Raw genomic sequence first — 7,299 nt, forward strand, 5'->3', positions numbered from 1 at the left:
GCCAATACTCAATTCAAGAGCTTTCGGAGTACATGGCCACGTTTTTGGATGGAAACGAGGGATACTCAATGAAGCATCTCAAACGGAAGCTCAAAGAACACTATGGTGATGATCTAGTCGTAACCAGCATCAGTGGAAAGTCGAGTGTCGTGAGTTTCCGTGACTCGGCGCACAAAATACTTCATGAAAAGTGGAGCAGTGATCAAGTGTCAGACGTTGAGAACCAAAGCAATCGTCTAATAGATATGGCTGCTTCCATCATCCTCAACGATATCAGACTGACAGTGTACAACCGTGAAGAGTACTCAACATTAGATGGAACTGAAAATGGAGACACATTAATACCGAGGTTCCTAAAGCGTTTCGTACATAACGTAGTGGACGGCAAAGGCAAAAATGATCCGGTTACGAACAGGAAATGCACCTCAATAGCACATGCCATCATCTCTGCTAGTAGGCCCAGGTCATTCGTGTCACCGATATTGTTGGGAATAGCTGTGTATGTACACCGCAAGTATGGATCTCGTGAACTGATAGACATCTTGAGCAGCATGGGCTTTGCTGATGACTAAAAAGAGGTGCAGCGGTTTGAACTAGCTCTCATGTCAAATGATGAACCATCCTATCACCTAGGTGGCTTTACCCAATTTGCGTTCGACAATGCCGACTTCAACGTGGCAACAGTAACTGGTCACAACACTTTCCACAACATGGGTGGAATCGCTTGTGTTACTCCGCCCGGGGTCGTTGCTACCTCACCCATCAAACGCACAGTGAAATTGCAGTCGGCTGAGAAGGTTGGAGCATTTGGGCATATTCCAATCAAGACATACAGCAAACCTGCTGTTCCTGGCTTGCGGTCTGTTGTAATAGATCCCCTCAAGATACCTGACCAGGAGCTCCCATCTCTCAGAACCGCAATTGCCATAGACTCCCTCTGGGTGGCTGGCTACGTTCTGGAACTAGACTTGTGCCCTTCTTGGAGTGGTTTCATGAAAGTTGCCATGCAGACTGACCAGTACGAGAGGACAAGAGTAGAAGCTCTCCCCTTCATCAATTTGGACCCGTCCAACCCAAGTACCATCTACACGGCACTATGCTTTGCGCAGTCACAATGTGAAAAGCATGACTTGAAAATATGTGCAGTAACATTTGACCAGCCATTGTACATCAAGGCAGCAGAGATCGTAGCTTCCTCTCAAGACCTAGACAAAGTAATCATTCGTCTTGGTGGATTTCACCTCCTCATGTCATATCTCGGTAGCATAGGCCACATCATGGACGGAAGTGGACTTGTAGAGCTATGGGAGACAGTGTACGCCAAAGGGTCTGTCATTCATATGCAGTCCGGTCATGCATTTTCCCGTTCTCTTCGTGCTCACATTCTTACTGCAGCTGCCCTCATTGAAGTGTTACTGGATACACCTGCCATCTTAGACCGCATAGATAAAGACCACTTAGCGAATCTTTACGTTGCACTTCTCAACCAGGACAAGAAGGCAACTGATGTAGCTGAGGAGGCGTGTGTGAAACAGCTAAGTCTGATAATTTCACAACTCCTTGACCAGGCAGCAGGACAAAGTAGGACAGGGAAGCTTTGGGTGCAGTATATCAGACAAGTGACTCTTCTGCAACGTTTCATTCGAGCTGAAAGGACAGGTGACTGGAATCTCCATCTCAGCTGCGTGAGGGACATGATACCGCATTTCCATGCTGCAGGACATCTTCCTTACGCCAAATCTGCCAGGTTGTATTTGCAACAGATGGAAGCCCTAGAGCAGACCATGCCAGGAAATGAATACACACTGTTTGCAAAAAAGGGGTACTTCACTATCCGCCGTGCTGACTCATTCTGGGGTGGAAACTTCTCTGATCAGACCATTGAACAGTTTCTAATGCGGCAGCTGAAAACATCTGGAGGACTGACACATGGACGTGGAATCACAGACAGTACGTTGGCAAAGTGGGTTCATGCTCTTCCTCGCTGTATTCCTGTCTGTGATGCACTGGAACAGTTCACCGGAGTACACACTGGTACATCAGAGCAACATAAAGACATACGACAAAGTACCAGGTCAAGAGACAATAAAGACAGATGCATCTTTGTTGGATGGCTGCAGGCACATCCGCCATTTGCTGGGTATGAAACTGATCGCCTGGTCTCCCTGTCAACTGGTATCGTCGCTGACCCGTCTGTCAATTGTGATAAAGCTGTAGAGATTGGCCTTGCAGCGGCATCCGAAATGAATGGTAAGAAGTTCACAGATATCAAGCTACATCGAAAGGACAAGGTGAAGACCATTGGTGCCAAGAGTAAGACAGTGAAAATCAGGGGACAAAGCACAGAAGTCAACTCAACGCTACTGTTCAATAGAATCACATGCGTCCTGAATAACAGCACTGAGATGGAATCGTTCTTTGCTTATGAACTTGCTCCCCAGCCACCTTCCCTTTTCAAAGACGGGGTGATGCGGAAACCAGCAAAGAGTTCTCTGGGTCTCCTGCTAAAGTCGTTCACCAAAGAATCCAACCTGCCGGAAAGTTGTCTCTTTGTTTTAGATGGTGGTCACCTACTGCAATCAGTTGTCTGGCCACAGCCGTCGACCTATGCTGATGTTGGTCAATCGTATATTTCGTACATCCTAAAACACTATGGAGCTCAATCAACGGTGGTGTTCGATGGATATGGAAGCGCAACTTCGACAAATGTAGCTGAGCAGAGACGAAGAGCTCAGAAGTGTACCTCTAGTGACATCATATTTGAAGATGATATGCCAACCACCACAACCCAAGCGGCTTTCTTGGCCAACGGCAACAATAAGGCGAGACTTACTGAAACTCTACGTGACAAAATGCTCATGGCTGGAATATGTGTCAAGCAGGCAGAAGCAGACGCCGACACCCTGATTGTCTCCACAGCACTAGCACGGGCAGAGTCAGAACAGGTGCCAGTTGCTGTCGTTGGTACGGAAACAGACTTACTGGTAATGCTAGTTGCTCGGGCAACCTCTTCCACAGATGTGTACATGCTATGCCGCAGTAATCCTGTCACGGTCTTCAACATTCGTGAGATTCAGCATGCCATAGGGGACACAAGGAATCACTTGATGTTTCTTCATGCTGTGACGGGATGCGACACGGTCTCTGCGATCTATCGTCAGGGCAAGCGTAAAGCTTTCAACATGGTGCACAAGAAGCGGGACTACGACTTGCTGGATACCTTCACAAACAGTGGAAGCACCCATGACGAGGTGGAAAAAGCTGGGGAAGGCTTCATTCTTAAGCTTTATGGGGCCAGCAGTTTTGAATCTCTTGATGACTACCGTCACATCGCATACAAACGGGCAATTGGTCGCAGTTCCCTGAGTTCATCCTTTCAGCTAGAAAGTCTACCTCCAACTAGTGCTGCAGCAAAGCAACATTCATATCGCGCCTATCTTACCGTCCAAGAATGGAGGGGTAACTCCTTATCTCCAACAGAATGGGGCTGGCGATTTCAGGACGGGACTCTTACCCCGGTAGAAACAGACATTGCTGTTGCACCCGACACTTTGCTGAACATGGTGGCATGTGGGTGTAAACCAGATGGTTGCAGAAGCATGACCTGTAGCTGCAAGAAACTTGGGCTCTTTTGTACCTCAATGTGCAGTAAATGCAGTGGTCTCAATTGTAACAATACAGCACCGACTCTTATAGATGCCGACGACGATATTACCCCAACTACAGAGGACATCAACATTGAAGATACAGCATCCGACGATGAAGACAATGACTGATGCAACTAGGTGTGTGCATGCGTAAGGTAAAGATTCAACTGAGACTTTTGAGGTTTGAATCTCTAGCATGATCTTGTTTTGAATGTCTTTGTCTCTTGAAACAGGCTAAAACAGCAGTGTGTTGATAAGTGGTGGACATTTTGAGCACCATTTGAATTTCAGAAAGAACTTTCAGCGGCCTTATTGTTTCCTTTGTACTTCAAAGTATCTGAATGAGTTCCTTATTTCTCAAGACATAATATATTTAGAGATTTAAAGTGCATATTGAGGTAACTTAGTCGCAGGGTCATGAGAAAAACAGGAAATTGCAACCATCTTTGGCGCCATTTTGGATTTTGGGACGAGTTTAAGTGGTTTTATTGGTATAGATATGCGTGTTTCAAATTTCCGAATAAGAATTTATCTAGATTCCTTGACTCCCATAACATATATAAAGACATTTTAGTGTGCATAATTGGGTTACTTAGTTGCAGGATTATGAGAAAACAACAATAGGGAAAGGGGCATTTCGGGCGCCATTTTGAATCTCAGGATTACCTCAAGTGGTTTTATTGGTAAATGCGTGTTTTTGAAAAATTCCCAATAAGTATATGATTCATTTCATTGAGTCGCAAAACATATATTAAGACATTTAAAGTGCGTGTTGAAGTACCTTGGTGTAAAAACAGAAACGGCAGCAATTTCAGACGCCATTTTGGATTTCTGAAAGAGCTTAAGCAGTTTTATTTGTTTTTGTGTGTTTCAAAATCTTCCAATATGTATTGTATATAGTTCCTTATGCTTCAAAACATATGTTTAGACATTTAAAATGTGTTATAGGTAAACCTACTTGCAAAGTTATGAGAAAAAGAGGAAATGTCGGCCATTTTGGACGCCATTTTGGATTTTTGGGAGAGCTCAAGTGGTCTTATTGGTACTTGCGTGCTTCTACGTCTATTAACATGTATTCTAATGATTTCCTCATACTTCAAAACATATGTTTAGACATTTAAAATGTGTTATAGGCAAACCTACTTGCAAAGTTATGAGAAAAACAGGAAATGGCGGCCATTTTGGACGCCATTTGGGGTTTTTGGAAGAGCTCAAGCGGTCTTATTGGTACTTGCGTGCTTCAACATATCTTAAGATGTATTCTAATGAGTCCCTCATACTTCAAAACATATGTTTAGACATTTAAAGTGTGTTTTTAGGAAACCTACTTACAAAGTTATGAGAAAAACATGATTATGACGGCCATTTTGGACGCCATCTTGAATTGCGGAAGAGCTCAAGCGGATATATTGGTACTTGTGTGCTTCTACATCTCTTATAATGTATTCTATTGAGTTCCTTGTACTTCAAAACATATATTTAGACATCTTAAGTGTGTTTTGGGGAAACCTACTTGCAAAGTTATGAGAAAAACATGAAATGGCGGCCATTTTGGACGCCATCTTGGATTGCGGAAAACGCTCAAGGAGGATTTATGAGGACTTTTAGTATGTTATTTTACACACATTCCTGGACCTTTCCTGAAAAAAATCAGCTTGTTACCAAAAATGTCCAGGTTAAACCCTAATGCTCTTGGACTATAATGTCATAACACGTCGACGACAAATGTCAAAATCGGATCAACCACTAATGTCATAACACGTCGACAAAAAATGTCAAAATCGGATTAACCACTAATGTCATAACACGTGGACGACAAATGTCAAAATTTCCAAATTTACTGCAAATGTCATGACGCGTCACAAGGGCGGGTCCAGGAATTCCATAAAAGGGTGCCCCCTTTCTTTATTTTGTTAACGCAACAGAAATAACAATGAGAAAATTATGGGGGGGGGGGTCTCCCCAGCCTGTAATTGAGTAAAGGCGACTCCCCTTTGCGGAATTCGTGGATCCGCCCCTGTAGGGCAAACAATGATTTGTGACATTTGTGGTTGATGCAATCGCGGATCGAGAAGGGGGACGTCCCTTTTTGATGCTCCTCTCTCTTATTTTAATCAAAACAATGAAAAACAAAAAACAAAAAGTGGGGTTGCGGCAGCTCTAATAATTATTTTGTAAAGGCGCCTCCCCTTTACTGAATTCATGGATCCGCCCCTGGAATGCAAACGATGGGTTTTGACATTAACTTGTGGTTGACGAATCTCAGATTAAGGGGGGGGGGGGGCGCACACCCTCTAGTGCGCCCTACTTATTTTTGTTTGGACAGCAGAAATAAAAAGAAAAATGGGGTAGGGTTGCGGCACTTTAATTTTATAAAGGCGCCTCCCCTTTATGAAAGTCCTGGATCCGCCCCTGTGACGCGTTATGACATTTGCAGTACGTTTGGCAATTTTGACATTTTCGGTCGACGTCTTACGGCTTTTGAGGTTAATCCAATTTTGACATTTTGCGGTTGGCGCAATCGCGAATCGAGAGGAGGCGCATCCCCCTCTGGTGCCCCTTTCTATTTTTTCTATTGTTGTTGTCAAAACAACAGAAATGGAAAAGAATGGGGTTGCAGCAGATTTTTCTTTGGTAAAGGCGATCCCCCTTTACGGAATTCCGCCCCTGTAATGCAAGCAATGAGTTTGGTCATTTTGTGATTGACGCAATCATGGATCGAGAGGGGCGCATCCCACATGGTGCCCCCTCTCTGTATTTTGTTAAAACAAGAGAAAATGAAAAGAAGAAGATGTGGTGGTGTCGCGTGAGCCTTTGATTTTGTAAAGGCGCCTCCCCTTCACGAAATTCCTGGATACACCCCTGTAATGCCAGCAATGAGTTTGGTCATTTGTGGTCGTTGCAATCATGGATCGAGAGGGGGCGCATTCCCTATGGGGCCCCCTCTCTATATTTTGTTAAAACAAGAGAAAATGAAAAGGAAAAAAAAATGGGGTGGAGGTTGCGCGAGCCATTGATTTTGTAAAGGCGCCTCTCCTTCACGGAATTCCTGGATACGCCCCCATGACACGTTATGACCTTTGTGGTCGACGTGTTATGACATTTGTCGTTAATCCCCGATTTTGACATTTGCGGTTGACGCAACCGCGGATTGAGAGGGGGCGCATCCCCCTCTAGTGCCCCCTCTCTTTATTTCGTCAACACAACAGAAATAAAAAGAAGAACGTACGGAGGGGGGACAGTCGAGCCAGCCTTTGACTTTGCAAAGACGCCTCCCCTTTACGATATTACTGGATCCGCCCCTGTAATGCATGCAATGAGATTTCCATTTGTGGTTGACGCAATGATGGATCGAGAGGGGGCGCTTAACCCATGGTGGCCCCTCTATATATTTTGTTAAAACAAGAAAAAATAAAAAGAAGAAAATGGGGTGGTGTCGCGCGGGCCTTTGATTTTGTAAAGGCGCCTCCCGTTCACGGAATTCCTAGATACGACCCTGTGACGCATTATGACCTTTGTGGTCGACGTGTTATGACATTTCTTGTTAATCCCCGATTTTGACATTTGCTGTTGACGCAATCGCGGATTCAGAGGGGCGCATCCCCCTTTAGTGCCCGCTCTCTTTATATCGTCAACACAACAGAAATAAAAA

This window comes from Diadema setosum, chromosome 3 (assembly GCF_964275005.1).
Source record: "Diadema setosum chromosome 3, eeDiaSeto1, whole genome shotgun sequence".
Lineage (NCBI taxonomy): Eukaryota > Metazoa > Echinodermata > Echinoidea > Diadematoida > Diadematidae > Diadema > Diadema setosum.